This window comes from Pseudochaenichthys georgianus, chromosome 3 (assembly GCF_902827115.2).
Source record: "Pseudochaenichthys georgianus chromosome 3, fPseGeo1.2, whole genome shotgun sequence".
In the NCBI taxonomy this organism is placed as follows: Eukaryota; Metazoa; Chordata; class Actinopteri; order Perciformes; family Channichthyidae; genus Pseudochaenichthys; species Pseudochaenichthys georgianus.
The window spans coordinates 44,571,497-44,596,827 of record NC_047505.1 but is presented as its reverse complement, the minus strand read 5'-3'; the positions used below and the strand labels follow the sequence as shown (position 1 = coordinate 44,596,827).

Genomic DNA, 25,331 nt, shown 5'->3' with positions numbered 1-25,331 from the left:
TGTATTAAGAATACAGTGAACAAATCCCCTGCATGGCTGCTGGTGAATCGCCGTTGGCAAAGTGTTGCCAGAAATCTCCAGAGCCTGGCAATTAGTTAATTGAAAAGTGATGTACTTGGCATGAATAATTTAAAACAGGGTTTCTGGAATTAGCAGAGTATTCACAAATGAATCTGGCACAGCTTTATGAGTTGAAGATAGAAACACTAATGTTTGGCTAAAGACATGATTTCAAGATCATTTTGTGGTTAAATGAATTGCTTTGTGAGCTCAAGGCAACAAGAGCTACATGCTAAGATTCGAAGTCAAATGTAAATTGATTAAAATAGTGCAGAATAATATTACAAGGGGTTTGTCTGCACCTTTTCTAGCCTAACACAAATGGTACACGTTGGTACCTGAAAAGAGCGCAGAGCGCTTCCTTCTACAGATGTTAATGACGACTGCAGAAATCCTCTGTTTTCTATGATAACTTAATTTGTTTCACATCGCAATAATGTGTTATTTTTAAAGCCTATCTCTTGATCGAAAGACAGCAGTGATGTTGAATTTGTCACATTTTCATGTAAACGGAACCATGCAGACTAAACAATGTAGACTTGTCAGAATCCTTCACGAACATAGGACACATGGCTTGGATTAGGAAAACCTAAATCAGGAGGCTCTGACCGTTGGAGTCTGTGAGGGCTATTGACTCTACGAACCTCACAGTAAGTCCAATGTGTTCAAATTCAATACGATTATAAAATAAAACCATTGTTCTGTATCATCTTGAACCAACAAAACATGACAAAGGCATGATCTGAACTGCTCAATCATCCAGGTTAAAAACGAAATAAAGCACCAAGGCTTATTTCCACTGTGGTCTTCTAATATAACACTCAGTACAGCAGAACAGCTACACAGCGATTGCAGACAAATATAAGAATATAAGATATAATATAAGAAAATGGCAGGTTCCCAATTTTTTATCTGAAAAATATTTGTACAACCTTTTTTTGTCTTGTGAGACAATTAATCAAAACCGACATCTAAAATCAAGCAACTTCCGTATGTTTCCCTTTTTTTAAATAAATACTGTATATAGTCATATAATACTCATTATTCTGTAAACTGAGTCAGCTTAGAGCCTTCACAATCGTTTTTGATTTAGTCAATCTATTTTGCTCTACTTCTCCTTTTCCCTCTTCCCATTGTCACTTATATTACCTCACTCTGTTTCTTTTCATCCCGCTATGTGTCTTTCATTCCTTCTATCCAGCATGCTCCGATCACATGCTATAACATTCTCCTGCTGAGAGACTTAAGGGTTAATTCTGGGCCCTGGTAGTTTCCCATTGTAAAGCCTTCCCAGTCAGCCCCGGTGTTTAGCCGTGGTTATCTGAACAGGGCTAACATGACCTGCAGGGCTCCTTTACACCCCGCTGCAAACACTTCCGAGACTTCTCACTTGCCTGCGTTTGGCACCCGACCAGAAAGCATCTGTCACAGTGACTTCTAGTGACCATACTTTAGCCCCGAGCTGATAAATAATATAGAGACATGTGCTATTATTCATGGGACAATGCTGGGGGATTGTCTCTCAGACTAATCCTCCCTGAGAAGGTACAAAACGCTTTGGAAATGTTATTTCATTACAACATAAAGCCCCTTTTCTAATATAGATTGCTTTACTTGGATTTTATAACTAAACAATTAAAAGTGTATCTTTTCTTCTTTTAAAAATGCATTTTGTGTTAATAGGTGTATGGGACTATGCACAATAGGCTATATAATCATTTTTGGTCGTGTTATTTACTCAATGGTGCTAGTGTATTCAAAGGGTTAGGCTTTATCATTAGAGGATTGGGATATGAAATGTAAGCCCATTCAGTTGTGAGATATCACACATCTCAGTGTCAGATTCTTTCTTCCAATCGCTCTGTGTCTTTCGACAGGCCTCCTTCAGTCTGGTGACGGATGAATCCGCTCTGCGCAGGGTTGTCCCTTCTCTGAAGAAACTGATCACTTACCATACGAGCGAGAGCCAAACATAAGTACTACTGCCTCTCTGTTGGCAAGCATGGCGAAGTGCTGAGCTGGCCCCAAGCCCATTTAAAACTGGACGGCTCTGGAATTACAACAGAACAAGGATTCCATGACTGAACTGTATTTACAGAGGACATTTAGATGTTGATAGTCTGTGCTTACAAGCAAATACATCATTCATATGAATAACTTGCTGATAGATAGTGTTTAATATTTATGAAGCTTTTAATTGAGCCCACTTTTCACGGGGTGCTGGCAGGGGCAGAGACTTCTGGTGGTAACGATCACGGCCAGTCACTAACACGCCATTAGCTAACAAAAATATAGCTATTGTCCCTCTTAAAATGCTGCAATTAAGTAATTGTCTGCTCGATGGCAACATCTTTGTTCATTAAAATTTATTCAGGGTTCAAATTATTCTCGATTTAATGGACTGAGCAAAGGTCAAGCATTCATTATTTGAGAGGCTTAAAAGAGACGACTTCCATTTCTTCGCTAATGCACAATAAAGAAAACGCAGCAGCTCCAAATGGATCCATCCAGGGCAGTCGGTGAGTCGAGAGAGAGGTTTTGACATCGTTTTCTTTTCAACTTCCTAACCATTTCACCACATTTCAGCTTGTTGTTATTTAAATATCGTCAATGAATCTGACAAGTGATTAATTAATTTACATGCAGTGGTGCCTGCATGCATTTACCTTTTTTTAAATACTGCTTTTTGATGTTCATGACGAACAATGTTCAAATCGCACTGCAAGGATAAAACACAAAATAATTGAATAAACTAAAATATCCTTGGAATCAAACAGTTATTATTTATATTCAAATAAATTGTATTAGTAAATTAAAAAAGGGTTAAAATTGGAGTTGATGGTCTTGAACAAATGTTTTGACTTATTTCACAATTTGAATAAACATAATAGCATAGTGATCATTTATACTAGATACAAAATATACTAGTAAAGTAACATGCTTGCAAATGTAAACCAAATGACATGACACCAAAAAGGGTTATAATTACATCATAAACAATGTCTTAATACTGCAAATCACTTAAAAATGGGACCAGTTTTGTACTTTGGAATAAGCTCACTCTTCAAGGACCACACTGCTGTCTGGATTTGTGTAAAGCAAAGTGTTATCGGACCTGTAGTGCTAAATGTTAAGTATGACCGCAGGTAGACGCGCCCTGTTCAGCCAAACCCAGTGTAAAAAAGTGACAAATTGACAATAGATTCCTTAGTGGAGCCATTTAGGGGAAAACATGTCATAACAACAAGTGACATGTGACACAGAGTACAGAGGTTATGTGCAGTTTAAAATTGTATTCTAATTACAGGTATATGTAAAGTCTGCGCTGACTGACAGCTTCAACAAAGACTTGAAAGAGGAGTGGGCTTCTCCTGGAGTTGGGGTAAGCTCGAGAAATGCTGTTTTAAATGCTCTTAGCGGTGACTATCGAATGCTGCTCGGCCTCCAGAGCTGACTGGCAGAACGTTGACACACTGGGAGGTCTGGTGACGGACAGCTCTCTCTGAAGGACATCCCTTTTAGGAGAAGTGGGCCGGCAGCCCCTCCAGGGTCGACATACCTGAGCCACTCAGACAAGGTGAGACGGATCCCTGCACCGAGCTCCACAGAGGCAGGGCTGGCGACAGAGTAATAGGCCAATTACCAGTGATGTGTACTGCAGGGGGCGGAGAGGGAATGTTCTCCGGCCTGTCACTGCCAGACAAATTTGTGATATCACAATAATGCATTGTCATGGTGGGCTCGGTGTAAAAGCCCGGTGTATTGAATTTCACCTCAACTATTGTGGTTGGATTTTTTTCTCTTTTTGTTTTCGAAAAGGTATTGAGACTCTATAAATCTCCTCTGTTCTTTACTGTCATGTTTAGCAAGTGCACCATTACAGTACAAAAACTAAGCTGAAATATACATTCACATAGATAATCTAAGTTTAACCATAACAAATAACAAAGCTGTTCTAGTTTGTGTCCTGCTATGTTCCTGTGTCTTTCCACGACAGCTTGTTGGCATCGTCTCAAGCTCAATCAGAACTGCCTTCATTTCCTCTTTCACTATCAAGTGCGCCTTTGTCTTGCTCTTCATTTTTATTCAAACGCTTTCTGTCACTTGGAGAATTTATTTTTCATTGGCTCATTGAGAGGTGGAAGCTGCTGCTCTTTCATTCAGGAGGTGATGTTGGTATGGGAGTTTTTCTTTAATATCAGCATTATGTATGGGATGCTGGTTGTAGTCTGTCCTCTCAATTGAGTGTGCCTGCAATGAACATTTGCATATTTAAATGTTACTGTATATTTTTTGCACGTATTAGAAGTCTGTCAGTAATCACTGATTTTTACCACCTAATTCAAAAAAGCTTTTCATCCATCCTTCCTTCCATCTTGGGAAGAAGTACTCAGATATTGTCCTTTGGAGGACATGGGAAAACGACATCATTTGCTTGTTCATGTGTGAGCTTTAGTGGTGCTGGTTGTTGAGCTAGCTGTGTTGCCACCTGCAGTCTTAAGCTAAGCTAACGAGCTTCTGAGTGTAGAATCAGATTTAGTGTGGTGGAGTTTGTGGTGATTTTTTTATTCAACTCCGCAAAAAAGCAAGTGGGTTAATTTCTGTTTTACTACAATAGATCGTAATAGCTGATAGCTAAATTGGCTACAATGGTGCAGCCTCCTCAACGTGTCGCAACAGACTGGCATTTACAAAATAACCAACAATTGGGGGGAACAATATTTAGCTTAAACCTTTTGCCCCTGATAAGAGTGTCACTTAGTTTGCCTGCTCTATAGAATATATCACTTAGTAAATCCCTGTATACCGCTGATAAATCAACACAACAGAAACCTTTCCAGCAGCTAGACATACCTCAGGACTGATTCCTGTCTGTGTCAGCTCTCTCTCTGCAGCCATGTCTGCCCCAGCTGCTGTGCTCTAAGGACAGCCAGCTGTTTGATGGACTGCGGCCTGTCACTGAATATGTGTGAGAAACCTGCCGCTTGTTCCCGCACTCATTTCACAGTCCCACCATATCTGCGGTTTGCACAGTAGCCAGAAAATGTAACCTATAGTCTTGGATACTATGAGAGAGTTTAATGTCTGGGAATGCTTGGAGAGGAGAGGAGAAGCTGCACTTTGTTGAGCATTGACTCATTTAGCTTCCTTGCTCCGTTGTATCTATTCTTAAAACGTTACCTCTTGCACACAGGCATCTTTAGTGCTGTCTCAGATGAGTACATCAAGACGTAACCTATGACCTCTAGGAGACCTAATGGTGTCTCTCTACTGCCATTTGAAAGCCCTGACCCTCCAGTGTCCAAGAGATGCATTGATTTTAGAGGAAGGATGTGGAAACGAGCCTTCCTTCCTCCTTCCTCCTTCCTCCCTCTCCTTTCCAGCGGACAGGAGAGCCATGGAGCAACGTTGGCTGATGCACAAAAGCCGTCCTCCATGCTCAGGTGTCTCAGTGCAGCATTAAGAGTGACCAGGCAACCCCACACACAATCAGGCCCTTACACTGTGGAGGGATTGGCATACAGGACTCCATCCTGTGCTAAGCATGCCACTGAGTAAGAGATACCTCCTCATGGTATTTATAGGAGGGAGTGCGGCTCTCTTTTAGGGCGGAAAGTGGAGCAAATTTGTAATGAAAATGTTTGCTGACTCATTATGAGTCCTAAAAGGTGTTTAAGTTGCAGACGTCAGAGGGATCAGGCAGGTTTGTGTTTATTTGCGTACCTGCTGCGAACAACTTTTACATATTTTGGGTTGAACTGGGAATTGGAGGCTAATTACATAATTACTGTATTAAGATAATCATGTCAAATCAAATAATTTCTTTCACCTTTCTTCCTTACTTTCATCTGGGAACAAGATTTCTTTTCAGGATGCAGATTTTGACAGCTAGTCCTCAGTTACTCAACATTCAACATCTTTTTTCTGGCCTTGCTGACAAGCCGCCAGTCATTTTGGCTCCCTGAAGAGCCAGTTTCACATGGATGGTGTGCAAAAATGAACTCTTTGAAAAGAGAAACAGTTCTGAAGGTGCCTAGGTATTAAAATATTACATTACATTGATCCAAAGCGACTTACATACTCAATACTGTGGACAATCCCCACAGGAGCAATTTGGGGTGAAGTGGCTCAGGGACACAACGACATGCTGACTGCAGTGGGGGTTGAACCTGTGCTCCCCTGATCCCAACACCAAGGCTCTATCCACTGCGCCACACGCCTCCAAATATGTTGTTGAGATGAGTTTTCTGGCTTGGCTCTTTCTTGTAGGCAAGGCAAGGCAAGGCAAGTTTATTTATATAGCACTTTTATAGCAATTCAAAGTGCTTTACAAAAAAAATGAAAGACATTAAGCATTAAAAAAGAAAAGCTAATAAAATAAACATTAAGGAAAAATACATGGATAAAAGTTACAGTGCAGTCTAAAATATGAATAGTTCAATTAAACATTACAAGAAAAAGTACATGGATAAAAGTTACAGTGCAGTTTAAGATATGAATAGTTCAATTAAAAGCAGCGACAAAAAGAAAAGTCTTCAGCCTGGATTTAAAAGTAGTAAGAGTTGCAGCGGACCTGCAGGTTTCTGGGAGTTTGTTCCAGATATTTGGAGCATAATAACTGAACGCTGCTTTACCATGTTTAGTTCTGACTCTGGAGACAGAAAGCTGACCAGTCCCTGAAGACCTGAGAGATCTGGATGGTTCATAGTTTAGCAGGAGGTCAGAAATGTATTTTGGGCCTAAACCATTCAGTGCTTTATAAACCAGCAGCAATATTTTTTAAATATATTCTTTGACACACAGGAAGCCAGTGTAAAGACTTCAGAACTGGAAGTGATGTGATCCACTTTCTTAGTGTTAGTGAGGACTCGAGCAGCGGCGTTCTGAATCAGCTGCAGCTTTCTAATAGATTTTTTAGTGAGACCAGTGAAGACACCATTGCAGTAGTCGAGTCTACTGAAGATAAAGGCATGGACAAGTTTTTCCAAATCCTGCTGTAACATTAGTCTTTTAATCCTAGATATGTTCTTTAGGTGATAGTAGGCTGATTTAGTAACTGTTTTAATGTGACTGTTGAAACTCAGGTCAGAGTCCATAACTACACCTAGATTTCTGGCTTTATCTGTTGGTTTGAACATTGCAGACTGAAGCTCAGCGCTAACTTTTAAACGTTCTGCCTTGGCTCCAAATTCATTACCTCAGTTTTATCTTTGTTTAATTGGAGAAAGTTCTGACACATCCAGTCATTGATTTGTTCAATGCACTTACTCAGTGTTTGAATTGGAGCATAGTCTCCTGGTGAAATTGTTACGTATATTTGTGTGTCATCTGCATAGCTATGGTAACTTATTTTGTTGTTCTTCATTATCTGAGCCAGTGGTAGCATGTAGATGTTAAAGAGAAGAGGCCCCAAGATGGAGCCTTGAGGAACCCCACATGTCATATTTGTCAACTCAGATGTGTATATTTACCTATAGAAACAAAGTTGTTTCTATCCTTTAAGTAGGATTTAAACCAATTTAGAACTGTTTCCGAAAGTCCCACCCAGTTTTCCAGTCGGTCTAGTAATATGCTGTGGTCAACAGTGTCAAACGCAGCACTGAGATCTAATAATACTAACACTGAAGTTCTGCCACTGTCTGTGTTTAAGTGTATGTCGTTAAAGACCTTTACAAGAGCAGTCTCAGTGCTGTGGTTTGGACGAAAGCCTGACTGGAACACATCGAAACAACTATTTAAATGCAAGCAATTACTCAACTGTTGAAAAACAACTTTTTCAATGATTTTACCTGGAAATGGGAGGTTTGATATGGGCCTGTAATTGGTCATTACTGAAGCATCTAGATTATTCTTTTTTAAGAGCGGTTTAATGACTGCAGTTTTCAGGGCCTGTGGAAAAATACCTGAGTTAAGAGATTTGTTTACTATATGAAGTAGTTCTGAGGCCATGCAAGGCAAAACATCTTTGAAAAATCCTGTTGGAATAATATCAAGGCAGCAGGAGGAGGATTTCAGAAGTTGTATAATGTCCTCTAGGTTTTTATCATCATCTGATGGAATTGTGTCATGATGTCTGAATTGATGTTAAGTGGACACAGAGACAACACATTTGCTGTTCCTGAGGCAGAGGCACTGACTGCTTGTCTGATTTTCTGAATTTTGTCAGTGAAAAAGGAGGCAAAATCATTGCACGCCCTGGTGGTTAGAAATTCAGAGGCTACTGACACTGGGGGGTTAGTTAGTCTGTCGACAGTAGCAAACAAGGCATGTGTGTTGTTTTTGTTTTTGGTAATGATGAGGCTCTTTTATAAGCAAATGCAGCTGAGGTTAGGCGTGGAGGTAGAACAAAAAACCAGGCTTCTCCTTTTGTTTCAGTTTTTTGTAGTTTTTTGCAAAGCACATCGAAGAGTGATGTCTGCATGTCATTTATGTCATTATTAAGTAGAGGCTAGTTGGTCAGTTGATCCTATGTTGCAAATGTATTGTCTTTTCAATTTACACACGGCATCTATTGCACGTCTGTCCGTCCTGGGAGAGGGATCCCTCCTCTGTTGCTCTCCCTGAGGTTTCTCCCATTTCTCCCTTTAAACTGTGGGGATTCTCCGGAAGTTTTTCCTTGTACGATGTGAGGGTCTAAGGACAGAGGGTGTCATATTGTCATACTGATATTCTGCACACACTGTGAAGACCACTGAGACATGTAACATTTGTGATATTGGGCTATATAAATAAACATTGATTGATTGATTGATTGATTGATTGATTGATTGATTGATTGATTGATTGATTGATTGATAATGTCATGAAATACTGCACATTTTAGAGACATTTTAAATACTATGTTGGATCAATAGACATTGTATGATATTAATCATATAAGTATTGACAGCTAATAGTGCAAGTTAATAGTAAAAGATTAATAATGTGATCAAAGCAAAAAAAACAACACCATGATTACGTAAAAAGTCTTGACGATAGATCAGACACAGAATAAATAATGGTTGAATATTACTGTGTCTCACATCATCGACGCTGTGGTCGACTCTGTCATAACATCAATGCTAATCCAGCCTCAAAATATCATTTAGCATGCACCACACACAACGCTGTATGGCAGCTCATTCATCAAAGCACATCATCTTCTCATCAACATGCATTTCAGTGATTCAGGCAGCTCACAAACTCCAGTATTAATATCAGGAGTATCACCTTGTGGTCCAAACTGATGTGCTAGTAATTGGGGAAAGCATTCTTATTCTACCTCTAAAGTGTCATTAGGAAAGGACGTTTCCTCTGCGAGAATAAACGGGTGTGACCTTTGACCCTGCTAATCCATCATGGGGACAGACAAGGCAGGGCAGAGAGATAGTGTTGTTAGTGCACCAGCCGAGCTAAGTCAACCTGCTTGCTTTCATGTATTGACTCAAGTATTGTTTCTTTCCAAGTAATGTGAGTATGTATAGTCTTTCGTGTGCTTTGGGTACTTTAAAAGAAGCCTTTTATAAGGAGGCAAACAAACCCAGTCTTCAAATGTTGCCTTTTTGAAGATAATGGTAGAAATCTACAAGATTGGCACTAAACCAGAAACAAACAAACAGAAGGAGCAGCTGAGAAGCAGCTCGTATATCAGTGTTTCAGTCTGATTGTATCTGTGATTTCCTCCCTGCTGTAACTCAGATCGAACCAACTTTTGTACAAAAATAAACACTGCTACAAAGCTGAATAAGGTGTCAGTGATTCAGTAAACTTCTAAACCAGATTGCAGTCGCTAACATATACAACACTTCTGACTAATGCTGAATACTAAAATCAAGATGACGACAAAGATAAACACTTTTGAGTGAGTACAGTTTGTTGAACACTAAATCAGTGGGCGGATAAGAAAGGACAGACTGATGAAGGATTACTAAATACGATGTCTGAACATTTGTGACGTATCCACACAATGCTGTATAATAGCATGTGATAATTGAGCTTATTCACCAGTAAGCTGTTCTGTGAGGAAACTGTATAAAGCACAAAACAACATTTTAGTTTCAAAAGAAGATCTAGCCTCCTTACTGTATTTCAGAGGGCTGTGATTAAATGAAAGGTGAGGTCATTGCACCCAAGCATCCAACATAATTGTGTGAATAATTGTAAAGCTTAATATTGACCAATTAAAATGAAGAAAAGCAGTTAAATTATTATACAGTATCCGATGTTTTTCCTGTGGCATTCGCAGAGCCAAATGGTAAACCGTTTTCTCCTCCAACAGCCTAATTAATACTGCTGTGGTTCTGTGCAGCCATTTCCCCGCCATTTCACTCAAAATGTTTTCAGCTTTTAGTAACTTTATTTTGAAGTTTGACTTCCACTCTGCAGAATGATGTATGTGCAGAGTTAGAAAAACACATTCATCTGCTGAAGAGAGAACATTTTCCTCTGCTCACCTTAATCTGGTTTATGCATGCAGAGTACAACCGTGGTCTTGTGACATCACAACCGACTGACCCATGTAGAAACATAAAGCCACTGTGTACAATGAGAATGGAGTTTCAGTGTTCATGGTTGGAGAGGTTTTTATATCCAGCGCTTAAACATTTAAAATAATCGTTTATTTTTTCCAAATGTATAGAGTACAGAGATCAAGAAGACGTTATTATTAATCTTTAACCTGGTACTTAAATTTGTCATGTGGAAAACAACATCTCAGAAACAAACTGTTAATCAAAGCAGAATAATGTTATACGTCACATAATACCTTGGGTCGTTCTTTAAGCACAAGAAGCCAGAATTTATGTTAGACATTTTATTTATATCATATTTGCTTATTTTGATCTTTCTGATCCATTTTCACACATAAACATGTGGCCAAATCTTACCCTCAGTTGTGTTTCCATGACAACAATCTTGACTGATCCAATCCAAACTCGTAAAAATATTCAAAATTAAAATATCTCCAATACATTGGAGAGATTGAAATGCACTCATTGACTATGACTTTGTTTGTATTTCCCTGAAGTTGCCGACACGGGCTATAAACATGCGTATCACAAACTGCAAAAAGGATACCCAATGTAAACAAGGGCCTTTCTCCATGTGGACACTCACAGTAGATCTATTAGAAAAGGAAGAGATAGCAGACAGACTATCACTGATGTCAACTATGTCAGTTTACATGTCTACAGCCTCACTTAAACTTACTCAGGCTTTAATCTACAGTGCTCCTGACCTACTGCTGTTCTGTCACCCTGACATGTTTAACAAATACTGTCGGGCCGGGGCAGGATACACCAAAGGTGTTGTTGTCTGTTTGCACTGAAGGTGATGGATTATGTTATCCAAGCTTTCTTATCAATATCTTCAACAAGTGCTGCACTTTTCTGTGAAGAAAACTCATATACAGATTGGCAATTAGGGGGAAATATTTTATAAAGAAGCCTATCTTATGTGTTGTTACTTTCACAGTGTTTTATTTTTCCCTATGACTTCCTTTTTAACCAAGAGGCCAGATAGACTGTCAGTGGGGAAGGAACCCGCCTCGGAGGTCTCCCCCTTCAATCACTCGGCACAAAAGCAACAAAACACGCCTCTGTAAATATTTCAGTGGCTTCAGCACCTCGTCCAGGATCCTGCTGAGTCCTCTGAGTGAGCCATTGTGTTTCCCACGGCAGACTGTTTTGTGTGGTGCTGCTGGACATGGCTGCTCTGTTGTGGGGAGGCAGCGGTGCCTGCATGCATGCAGTCGCAGAGCAGAGGATTAGGGTTGATGTTTCTCTGTGTCTAACTGGCTGCCAGGCATGCTCTGCCGCCTTGGCACAGCACACACAATTTACATCATTTAGTTCTGCTTACAGCGGAGTGAAAATCTAGTGTAAATAGAGTCCAGATTATCCATTCAGTTTGGGAAAGCGCTGTATGTCTGACCACTAACAGCTCTAACTTGAACCAAAGGCCAAGATTTAAGTTTCTGTTTGAGATTTTATATATAATTATCTGTTTTTTGTTATACAACAAAAATTGTAACCACTGTCAGTTTCTTTTGTAAATGAAAGGCTTTATGGTTGTAGTCTTTTGAGGAAAGTTGTTCACAGTCCAAGAATATTGCCATAATAAATGGGAATCCAGATTTGCCCTTGATATGAGCCACGTCCCTCGCTGCTTCCCTGAGCGAGTCTTCGGGGAGCGCTTTCCAATAAGAGTAATGTCCCCCCTGTGCATGGCCACCATTCAACAATTTACGGGCAGATTACAGTTTCTAATAAAAATGTTGCGGGCTTAATTAAAGAATCTGCTCCCTATTTTATGATAGTCCAGCCCCCCTCCGCCACTTCGATCCAATTTAATTATTCTGATGTACATAATTAGCATGAGCTGGCCATTGTTCGCCTCATTTGCATATTATATTGGATAATTGAATGAGAGTGGCTGATGATTAAATTAGGGTGAATGACAGATGATTCGGCTCGCCGTGTGGAAAAGTTAACAGAATGAGCACACAGGGAATACGACATGTGCCTTTTGAATATTTATATGTTCCACCGTGGTCACCCCCAGCAGACGCACTCTCCTAATTTAAAAAATGTGCAGCGGCTAAACTTGGGTTACTCTTAAACGTCACAGGATGCTGTTTCTTCGCCTCTGGCTGCTCCTCTGTGGTTACTACTGTGCATAGAGAGGAATGGGGGCAATGTTAAGCATGTGAGAAACACTTTTACAAATGTTTTAAATGTGTTCGTCCATCATCGAGGCAACACATTTACCGATTGATAAGACAAATGAGACTAGTGTGGGGAAATTCATTTCCAGGCACTTCCAATGTAAACACAGACTGCTGGTGCCTGCCTGCCTGCACCATTACGGACATGCTTCAAGTCGCTGATGACGGCTGTGTTGGCAAAAAAGTTTTGAACGTAGTTAGGAAATTTGGGGGAAAAAAGAGGAAAATATACAGAGTAAACTACTGTGCAATGCAGTGTTAATGTAATGTTTTATTTAACTTCTTATCAGTAAGAATCACATTTCTCTTTCCAAGATTCAAGGTTCTTTATTTAGTCATACGAACATAGCTACAGTGTAGTTATGTTGATGAAATTCTTAGTCCAGTTCTTAAGGAACATTTGTTGAAAAACACTCATTTCATCATCTTGTCAATTGGTTTGTCAAGACTAAATGTTATCAGAGGTTCACATCCTCCTCTTTTACTATTCATCCCGCTCTCTGGAGTTCTTTCCATGCGAGGTTCGGCCAGGGTAAATGTTTAGAGGGAATATTTGGAACAGCTTTAGCCTTTCACATGCTAATGTAAGCACTGGCGGCACAAGAAAGCTGGCCTGACCCAGGGGCCACATGGTGACACAGTCTGCTGATTCAGTGCCGGCAGCCCTGGCTTTGTTTATGTGTGTGCACGAGAAATAATGCACGTCATAAAAAGGAGAACTTTGAAGGGGAACCACTACCCGGGATGATAAATGCCCCCTGCTCTTCGGATATAAATAACTCTTCTCAATAGTACAAAAGCCATCTCGGGAGTGACTTATACTCCGTCATTTCTACAATAACATCGGGCCGTATTTCCACCCCTGGTGTTCCTCACATATTGAATCATCCTCTGGGAATCTTGTCTTTTTTGGACACAAACTACATCACTTTTTAATTGGGTTGCTTTGAAGTAAAATGGGTTTCTGAGTATGTAAAATAAAATCGAAGCAAAGTTGTTGAGCAATGCATCTAATAAATGACATAGTGACGTCAGAGTTGTAGGAATTTGTGCTGAATCACAGAAGCAGCTCACATACAGAGGGCATAAAGCATGCTTCAATGGTTTACTTCAAGGATTGCCCGTTTTCAAACAAAGTGTGCAACACGCGACGCTTGTGTTTGTCTTTGTCTGCCACATACCTTGTAAAATATCCTCTGTTCTCTGTGTTATAGTACATCAGTACACAAAGTGTCGTCACATTGTCTGCCCGGAGTCATTTCAGGAGGCAGAGGAATTTACACAGTGGAGGATCTGTCAGTAGGTGGTAGCTTAAGTCTAGCTTCCTTTTCACAAGAGCCTTCGGCATCTCTCAGATCTCACAGATACAGGCGGACCCCTCGCTCTTATCAGAAACCTGACCATACCCACTTCCAGGAGAGAAAGATGGAGATCTGAACTCTGTGTGTGTGTTTGTGTGTGTGTTGGGGGAACTCTTGCAGGGCTGATATTTGTCATGGTGTCTGTTGCCCAACACATATCAGATCACAGTGTAAAGGATATTCCAGGTGTAGAGACAGGTAACTAAAGCCATTCATCCATGTGCCACTTTTTTTTAATAAAGTTGTTTCAGATTCTGGTGCGAATTTTGTGCATTCTCACTTTTGTCAATGAGGTGTTCCTAGAAAAAAAGTGCCTGTGTTTGTTGTACATTATTGTGTGTTGAGAGGGGAACTGCTCATTGTTCTGAAACACCAGTAATCATTTTATTGTTACTCTAAAAAAAAAGCTCATTGTTCCAAAGGCCGCAAAAATACAATTGCAACAAATAGTAGCACTGTTGTTTGCTATTTGTTATGCAGAATGATGATAATATTTTCTACTGCATCAGTTGGAACAGAGGATTACTGTATTGGTTACACATATTTTTACAAGCTAAATCTGATCAAATCTACGGCTGTTCTAATAGTTTTTTCACCTTTAAGAATGTTACTATTACTCTTTTTGTATTTATTTTATTTAGTGAGAGATTAACTGTTTCTTTATGGGTTGAAAACATTCTAATTTCTTGCATTGAGTGAACTATTTAAATTCCTAATAGCGTAGCAGAAAATGCATTGTTGTAAAGCTGATATAGGTTGGATTTTATTTTCTTCTCTCAACAACATTAGGTATTTCAGGAGCAAGCGAGGGACTCACCAAAAACTGACAGTGTTGTCCTTACTGTACATCTTGCTGGACGACTGCTCTATCATGCATTTACTTTAAAAGGTTGACTTGTTTGTAAAAATCTCCTTTAAACAACTGCATGGGTTTACCTTATCCAACTCCAGTAAACATGGAAAAAGATGAGAGAAACCAAAGATGCCCATTTGTATTATCGAGTGGCTCTTCAGTGCCTCTGCTATCCCTTTAATCTCTTTTTCAAAAAGTTGCAGGGAGCAGTTTAATGCAGGCTGACAGGCAGAGAGCAGCCAAGACATTATGGTCCTGTTTCTTGGAGCAACACAGAGGCTGCCTGCCACCGCTCCACATCCACCCCGTGGCCCTGCTCGGCTATCAGCTTTTGCTTTATGTCTTTTCCTGCAGCGAGCACTTGACGGAGGACAATTTGTTTGGATGTTTAATGCTGCGACACTGGCTGGTGGAGGATTATATGAGAGGGTCCAGTGATTTGTGGTGGCTGGTAGTGGGTCGAAGTATGTATGTGTGTGTGTGCGTGTGAGGGAGAATGTGTGCATACATTCAGTGTGTGTGTGTGTGTGTGTGTGTGTGTGTGTGTGTGTGTGTGTGTGTGTGTGTGTGTGTGTGTGTGTGTGTGTGTGTGTGTGTGTGTGTGTGTGTGTGTGTGTGTGTGTGTGTGTGTGTGTGTGTGTGTGTGTGTGTGTGTGTGTGTGTGTGTGTGTGTGTGTGTGTGTGTGTGTGTGTGTGTGTGTGTGTGTGTGTGTGTGTGTGTGTGTGTGTGTGTTCAGTTCCAGGTCTTCGCTCTAACACAGACGTCAGTTGTCTGCTTTGTCAGAACCCTTACATGTATGACAATATAGAAAGACATTTGTGACATGTTTGTCCTTTTTTCCATACTTTAACATACAGCTTGCTGACAGATTAATAATGTTTGTAGTTTGTTGGTTCAAGATTTATGAAAACCTTGGCAAGTCTTCTTTATATGTTTTGGCGGCCAGGAGAATCATTGACTTATCCTGTGAAGCTTCACACTGAAAACTCAGCCAAATGCTACTGTGAGGTTTTCCAGAACTCACACTGACGGGTTTTACTGACACACAAGCAAACAGCAGCACAGAGAGCAATGGAAACATGTAACATTTAATATCTTTAAAAAAGAAAATAATTTAATATATCACTGTTTGCTGTGTTTTATTACAGGTTTTTTTATTTCTTTGCTTTCGTCACATAACAAAATAACTTATCAATGCATTTCAGAATCAGAATAAAGTTTGAAAATATCCGATTTTAAACATAACAAATGTTTTCTTCTCCATAAAATTGGCACATCCTCTCATGTTGTATAACCACTGTCGACCACATGACCTAAGAGTCTTTCCGCCTCATCCCTTGACATGGGCCAATAATTTCTGTTACAAAATCTAGTGTTTATTCTTTTTAAGTATCAGTGTCTCTTTTAAATGTTGCCCAGTGCTTGAGAAGATGAACCTCGGTGTCCTTTTATCCTCAAGAGAGCAAAGCGATCACCAGCGAGATCTCAACTGTTGTCCAAAACATCTTGCGACAGCCCTTCATTTGATCCATTGGAGACCCTTTGAACGCTGCTGTAGAACGTGGTCCTGAAGGGCTTCACCCTCAGATGATAAAAAAGTGAATTATTGGTTTGTTTATCATGCTCTTAAAACCTAAAGTGCATTATTAAACAGAGAGCACATTAAAAGGGGAGTATTGTTAAAAGTGTTTTAAAAATCTTGTAAATCCCGGTAATTTATGTCACTGTGGTCGAAGAGGCTCACCCTGGCCTTCTGGCTTTAATTTGGTTTGGGCTCTGCTCTCCGGGGTCTGTACCTGTGATGCTGCCTTCTCTTCCCAGACAACAATCTGACCGATGTGACCTCGTGATGTGGTCACATCACGTTCGTTATGAACGTATCTCAAATACGTTTATTTTCTACACTTCCAGAAACATATTTTCTCCCACGTTAATTTCTTATGAACGTATCTTAAATACGTTTATTTTCTACATATCTTTGCCATTTATTGTCTTGCTTATAATAATGATAATAGTCATTTATAAATATCATTTTAGAGCACACATTTGAAATCAGTAGGCGAGGCTGTAATTTCGCCAGCTGTTACTCTCATGAGCGAAGCAGAAAATATTAGTTTTAACATGCCAAAAAGCTGCTGTGTCGTTTATTGCACCTCAAACATTAAAACAAATCCAGAGTTACGTGTTTCTGTACTTCCTCTAAGAAGAAAGGACAGTAACAGAAGATCTCTGTGACGCCAGATGTGGTGTTGTTAATGCGATATGATATCCGGAAAAAAAATCAGTTTAGGATGGCCGAAGACACTACACTACCCATAATCCCCAGCTATCGTTTGGGACTACAGTACATTATTACTTATCGTAACTGCACAAACAAGATATCCGATTAAAGCTGAGACTCCACAGATTCCATACATGTAATGTCATCACTGTACGACCCCGAATTCCTGGAACTATCAGCCAGAAAAGAGAAAGTAAACGACATCCAGTTTCAAAAATATTACAATAATTACGTCTTACCTTTTTTGATTTGTGATCAAAAGTTGTGTTCAACGGAATAAAAACGCCGCTCAAGGTTAATCCAATGTCTTTGTGTCACGTAGAAATGTTTACTGATAATCCATCATCATATACTGGGTATAAAGTTTTGCCGTACAGGCTTGTACTTTCAGATATGCTTCGTTTGCTTCTCTATTACGTCCGCAATGGTAATGTTTACGTGGATTTGGGAACTGCCCATCGATTCTATTGGATGTAATGGTTAAGAAAAAGGTGTAAATCACCCAAATCGACCAATGGGTTCCAGAGATATGGTCCTGCGTAAAGTATAAAGAATACCAGCCAGCGTAAGTACATTACGCAGCAGACTTTACTTATTGTTTACAACGTAAGGAAGCCGGAATTGCAGGACCCAGAGTGCACGGAGCACAGAGCGGACAGCAGATAACGGAATTGCAGTTTTATTGCTTATAGATTATCAGAACATTTCAAAGGGGACAAAGTCACATTGGATATTAACCTATGGATTAACTACATCATCGTTTTTATCGTTTTAATGCCATTGAAGACCAGTTTAGACCAGACAAAGACCTAGGTAAGCCATGTTAGCCTAGCGCATGTTAGTACCTAGCGCCACTTGTTTTGATGTACGTTTTTGTTGATAACGTCGCGAGTTTGTATCTTTCAGTGTTGAAGTGGGCACCGTTAGATTCTGTGTCTTTACGATCATAAACGATGTGTTGGATGTGCAGCGAGGATAAGTAATAAGGGAGCTAGGAGTGATTTTCGGTGCAGTAATAGGTTATCATTTTTCGCTCTGGCTAATTCAGAGGCTCACTGTTAGCATTGTGTGGTTTTTTTTGGGGGAAAAAAAGAAAAAGATCAGTTAAATGAGTTTTTCCCGTTATATGGATATAAAATATTCATAGTTTATAAAATATTAAGGTTCCTCAGACGTTGTTTCCTGCAAATGATGCGATTTCGGCCCCGGAACCGGCTCCGTGGGGCCTAAGAGGATAACAGAGTATGTTTTTATTTTTTTATTTTTTCGGCGGACATTAGAATGTACATGTTTTTACAGTTCCATCTGAATTTACTTTAAAATAAAAACATCTATATTGATTCTGACACTTCTACATCCAACTCACAGATGTAACCTTGCTTTGAGAGAAAGGATTATTAATTTACCCCTTTTAGAAGTGAAGATATAGTCTTTGTTGTGTTAGTGGCATTTTCGAGCCTGACACCTGAAAAACAGGCTCAGGGCTTAAGAGGTTAATTACTAAATGGGTGTAAATGGCTTTTATCCATAATGGGCAGCATTAATATATACCCACATGACAGCTCATTGTTACTTTGTAATTCTACTCCACTACAATTCAGAGGTTAACCTGGTATTTTTACTCCACTACATTTATTTAGTTACTTTGCAGATTCTGATTAATGATGTGAAATATAAACAACCCTTAAAGCAGACTTTAGTTACACCTGAGCAAAATTCAGGGAAGGTGATTGTCAAGTGCCAACAATCAGGAGAGATATTTGATAGTTGGTGCTTGAGAAGACTAAACATTAAGATCTCTATAAAGTATATTAATTACTCGTTATTCTCTACTAATAGTTAATTACAAATTGTATATAATTGCTATTTTGCACATCCCTTTCAAGATTTCAAGATTTTCAAAGGTTTATTGACATATCATATACACAACTACAGTTTATGCAATGAATGAAAAACTTGGGTCACAGGTTCCTCAACAGTGCATTACAAGACATCTATCAATATGTGTGTACCACCACCATTAAACTGTCAAATTCTGCACATTTCTTATTCTATCTACAAACATAAGAGTAGAATTAATGTGTATAATATCAGTTAAAATAAGTGCTTCAACATAGTTAACATTGCAGGGAAGCAATTACATTAAGTACTTTGTCAGGCTTAATATTTATCTGTAGATAGATACCCCCAAAGATTTTTTCTTATTTGAAAGAAGACCTTAACCTAAAGTATTGTGTTACATCCTCCTATTAATATCTTTGTACGCTACATCCAGCACTAAACTGTTTTATTGTAGAGGTCACTTACAGTATCTTCTTGATTTTTTATATTCTATATTTCTATCATTGACGTTCTACTTTCCCCCTATGAAAGTATGTACTCTTAATATTTGTTTAATCAAATAACATTATTCAACAAAAATAATTCAATAACGTGCTTTAACCACTAGGCGGTGCACACAAGGTACACACAGCATACTAATAATAACTTTGTATTATTAGTGTAGGACACTTGTGTATATATAACATCTGAAGATGTGTAGTTTTATTCATATTTTTACATAATTTTACAGGATATTGCTATACTATTTCTCATGTTTTACTACACATTAATATCTGATTTGTAAAACATCACAGACAGAACGGGCATATCCGTCATTTAATGGTAAGCTATTGAAATTGTGATTCCATAGATGTGTCTCCCATCACCCAAATCCCCTGACTATTCCCTCAACTCAGTATTTACATTCTTATATTCAAAGAAAATCATTAATATCTTTACAAACTACAAGTCCTTTTCTATCAGCTGTGCACCGTTATGGTGTAAATATAACCTATCTACCAATTCGATCAAATATAAAAGTCAGCCGAATTACTATTGATACTGCGAGGACACGTATTTTGTGAAAAGAAATGCAAGATGTTGTTTAATTGTTGATTTATGATCCACGTCACATATTCAGTTTTGGCGGCAGTTCTTCAAGTTTGTCCAAAGGTCTTCTCATCAGGGCTCTATAAATAAATAACTACGGCAGATCTGTAATATTTAATGCAGCCGAATGGTGTATTACAATGCCGTTATGTGATGACTTCCAAAGAGAAAAGCAAGAACACTTGGAATAAATAAATAGAATGGTTTTGAATAAGAGATGAGAGTAAAATCTACGTCACTTTACAGCCCCGCCCACTTTTGGGGAAACCAACGCTGTCATTTGAACGGCGATCAAGCCTGAAGCCACAGAGCTCTTCTGTTGTCCTTTCTTCTTAGAGGAAGTACAGAAACACGTAACTCTGGATTTGTATTAATGTTTGAGGTGCAATAAACGACACAGCAGCTTTTTGGCATGTTAAAACTATTATTTTCTGCTTCGCTCATGAGTAACAGCTGGCGAAATTACAGCCTCGCCTACTGATTTCAAATGTGTGCTCTAAAATGATATTTATAAATGACTATTATCATTATTATAAGCAAGACAATAAATGGCAAAGATATGTAGAAAATAAACGTATTTAAGATCCGTTCATAAGAAATGTAACGTGAGAGAAAATATGTTTCTGGAAGATATGTGGAAAATAAACGTATTTGAGATACGTTCATAACGAACGTAAAAAAAAAAGCTAAACGTAATTGAGAATGCAGTTTAGTTCTGTGGGAATGCAATTGTTAGGATACAGGGTTGACCATGCAGATCTAGGTTCAAAGTTGCATCAATAAAAAAATATTTGGGGAATTTACATTTAAGTTATGGGTCTGTACTGATTTAATTTGTTGACTCACCCAACATGAGTCATATTTTACAAATGTATATCTGACTGTTGCTGTATAAACTTCCAAACATTCAACAGTGAGGCGTCACACTGGATTATTGCCAAGCTTCAACAGGGACCAGTGGGTGCAGCCTGGGACCAGACCTGCTCAGGCCCCAGGGGATTCGCCCTGGGAGAGGCAACAATGGGTCGGAGCCCCTTCTTTGTGCGGTTGCCCTTCTTAATCAAACTAGCCAGAGGAGTGATTGGATTTTAATTCTGCTGGGCCCATCGTAATGGTGTGATGGACGGGGACTGGTGAATTGAAGCAAGATGTCAGTCCTCGGAGGCCTCCATTAATGATATTGCTTCATTTCTTAAAGTGGCAGGAACGCCTTGGGACGAGGGGATCGCTGCAGTTGGTAGGCAGAGCCCTTCCCTTCCCTTTTTTTATTTGACTCTCTTTATCTCTCACTGACTCGTGACCATTTGTGTGTCTCTTTGTGTGTCCTTACTGTTGTGGGTCGTTTCTTTGAACTGCATGGTCCCAGTGTGTGTTCGGTTCCAGACTGCTGCTGTGGCCACTGGACACAATGAAATGATTGTCTTGTTGGAAAGGATTTGCTTTGTTTGTCAACCTAAATTGAAAGTTAACCTGGACATTTATGCTATATATTGTACTCTCTTCATTTAATAGACAAAGAAACATGTATAATGCGTTATGGATAATTAGATATAATGATCTCTTTAAACAGGTTATACAAGGATTTATGATTATGTGTCTGTGAATGATGAAGACAGGAAGCTTGTCAATGTAAACTGGAAGTCATTTTCCCTGATCGTGTGAAAGTTTGACTCTGATAAATCTCAGTGTTTTCATCTGACAGGTACAGTATATCAAACCATTCACATTTCAGTTTCTGCTCTACATGCTATAATTAAAGTAAGTCTCTGTTCCATCCTAGCTCATGAGTCAAGAGGTTAATTGAACTTTAGCACTAAATCTAAAACACAAAGACTTCCTGAAAACATTCTTGAACTCCTGAACTGACACTGATATGAACCTGAAGAACGCCAGAAAGTCTCCCAGAATCCTTTTGATGCCGTTTCTCATCTTAAGTGACTCAGACCGGTGGCCTCATTGTTTGCCTCCTCTGACACGTGTTTGTCTCCTGTTCGCCTAATGACAGTTTGGTCTTGTCAAAGTACAGGTGAACCCTCATTGTGTTTTATAGCAAGTCATTGTCGAGTGGGGCGGCTCCAGCCTTCCTCTCTCGTCCTAATGGGCGTTGGTGTGTTGTTTTTGCAGCAGATTTATGTGTGGGTGGGGCACTGTGATTTACGGAGCTCTGACACTGTCTCAGCAGCGGGACCAGGGAGGCTGATGTGGCTCTCTGTGTGTGTTCCAGGTGAGCCTGAGGTCTGCTCTCCACACACACACACACACACACACACACACACACACACACACACACACACACACACACACACACACACACACACACACACACACACACACACACACACACACACACACATACTATGTATACATCACTTCAGGGGACATTACATTGACTTACATGCATTTCCTGGAGACTTATCCTAACCTTAACCATAACCAACACATGCCTAACCCTTACCCTTAACCTAACCCTTACCCTAACCCTAATCCTAAACCACACACACACACACTGTGAGCAACATGCCCCTGTGTGCACTAATGAGAACACACAGATACTTTGATACACACTCAGCTTTTGTGGTGTAACACAGAAGTCAAGCTGCTGTTGCAACATCCTCCCTGTAGGTTCACCTAAAGTACAGCAGGATAAAAGGGCATGTTTTGCTGTCGTGATGTTCAAAAAACTGGATAGCTTCGCAATATTTACTCCTCTTTTTACATTGTGTAAAAACTAGGAAAGATGATCATAATATGTCAACACAAACATAAAGAGAAAATCTGGTTTTAAAAAAAATCAATATTTGTTTTTTTTAATGCAGCTTTCTAAAACACTTCCTACCCTCCTTGGCCCCAGTGCTTTTAAAAGTGTAAAGGATAATATGTGGATGTTTACTCATTGTGTCAGATTCCCATAAAAGCAGCATTCATTTCCCTGGATCGATAGTGCACAAGTCACTCGGTACTGCACATATGTTGACGCTGCCCTTTCATTATCGGTGTAACCTAAGAGTAGGGAAGATTAAATTATTGTCACCAGATGTTAAATTGGCCATTACCCATCTAAGATAAATTGGTCCTTACATTTCCCATTAAAAACACCTGACAAGGGGGTGCACAATTTGACATGGGACTTAAGTTGTGTTGTATTGTGCGGATTAAATGAGATGAAGAAGAATAAAGATTAAAAAAAGATTTGTGGGTCGCACATTTAATTTTTTCTCAATTTCCCACTTTCTTTCATAGGTGGAAGACCAGCTAAATCCAACCGAGAGCTTGGTTTTCCATCTCCATGTCATATTTCATATTATGTGATCTCATTTCACTCAGCGATTGAGAGCCTAAGCTCATTCATTGTTGTGTCTCCACTCATGTGCGACACTTTCTCTCACCCCCCCCTTCCTTGTGTTTTTTCTTTTTTCTCTTCTCTCAGTTCGGTCTCTGCATTTAGTCAGCCTGTCAGAGTGCTTCCCTGGAGAGTTTTGGACTGGAAGTTCGTCCCGGCAGTTCCTCTGCTGGTGGCCCCCGCTGGAGAAGCAAGGTCACAGTGGACCCAATTGTCGAAACATTCACAGAGCACACTTATTTACCAGTGTAAAGGCTAATTCAATAGCCAAGAGGGCAATTTATTTGAATGTAACAACAGGGTTCAAATGGGGTTGCAGAAATATTGTCTGGAAGATGATAAAGCAGTTTTTAAACATATTGCTTCTTTTTTTTTTACAATTTTGTATATTTAATAAATTCCTTTATAACATAATGCACAACACCCTTTTTGATTTGCAAACAATTACGAGATTAACTTTAATGTTGGCACCTACATTTCCAATTTCTAAACAATTAAATGTGAATGTACAATATGTCTTATCGGGCACATGGATAGTCTGTGTGATTCTGGGCTGCTAGCTTGGAAATGATAAAATACAAATATGTATTGTAGTAATTAAATGAAAAGATAAACTCGTACATTTTCCCTGTATGCAAAACGTTTTCCCCAGTGATACTTACTGCTCCAAAGAAAATACTAAATGGTTTTACAGTGTCTCATTTTTGCACAACAAGGTTGACAGATTGTTTTCTCCTTTATAATGTTCTATTTTTCCCTCTGCTGCCTTCCTTATTTAGCCATGATTCCCTTACCCACTTTAATCTGGAGAAAATGCATTTTGTCAGTAAAGGTCAGTCACAGGTTGGCTAATATTTCTGACTCCAATGGGAACAAAGCTGGTGAGATAAAGCCTAAAATAATTGTCTTTTTTTAACCTAATCCTCCTTGTGATTGAACTGCTCTATGACAAAGTGTCACCATTGTTTACTCAAAATCTGTATAGTCAAAATTCACAAATAATCTTACAGAACCACACACAAAAAAAATATATATATATATATTCAGGGATATATTTTGTTATCTTTTATAACTTTGTTTCAAGGTTATGTTAGGGTTAAACTTAAAAGACAGCAAAAAATTGCAGCTCAATTGCTAAATCCAAAATGGCTATTGACTTTGCAATGACCAATTAATCAATTGCATGTGAACATTGGTGAAATTGTCAGTTTAGTGTCAAACCTCTGGAGACTGCCTAAAGAACAATTGAAACTGGCTTTTACTTTGAAGTATAATTTGGTCTACCCTCATTGGTAAGCATTGGGTGAAAAAATATTTAAAGCCCTTTTCATTCAAATGAAAGTGATAGTAAATAGTTAAATATATAGTAAATAGTTAAATAACATCTCTCTAAAACATGTTCAACCCAATCTGAAGAGTATAACATGTATTTGCATTTTTGGTAGCTAGGTGTTCCTAAAAAACTGAGACATACCAACAGCTTTGCTTGCCAATGAACTGCAATGGCATCATCACATCCTTACCAATGTATATGTTATCTTCCCTGCATTGCAATGCATTAAGGAGGGTTAAATGAGACACCTGATATGAATGCCTGTGTCAGGCCTTAAAAACAATGCAAAAAATTGGCTTTTAAAATGGACCCTTTACATAGAACAATACTATCGTTTTGCTATTAAATAAGTTTATAAACTTTATATACAATTGCGGTTGGTTCCTTGAAAAAATGGAAGCTGTGAAAAGCAGCATGCTCAAATGTTTTTTTTTTATTCGAATGTATAAATGTTTTCCAACACACTAG

At 39.1% G+C, this 25,331-nt stretch overlaps 1 long non-coding RNA gene across 1 annotated transcript in view; it reads left to right on the top strand.

Annotated features, from left to right (window-relative positions):
- Positions 1 to 23,843, top strand: part of LOC139436017 (uncharacterized) — a 142,759-nt gene extending 118,916 nt beyond the window's left edge. The window contains exon 3 of the long non-coding RNA XR_011645223.1: positions 23,618 to 23,843. This is a non-coding gene — a long non-coding RNA (uncharacterized lncRNA). The remainder of the gene's footprint in view (positions 1 to 23,617) is intronic.
- Positions 23,844 to 25,331: the final 1,488 nt, after the last annotated feature.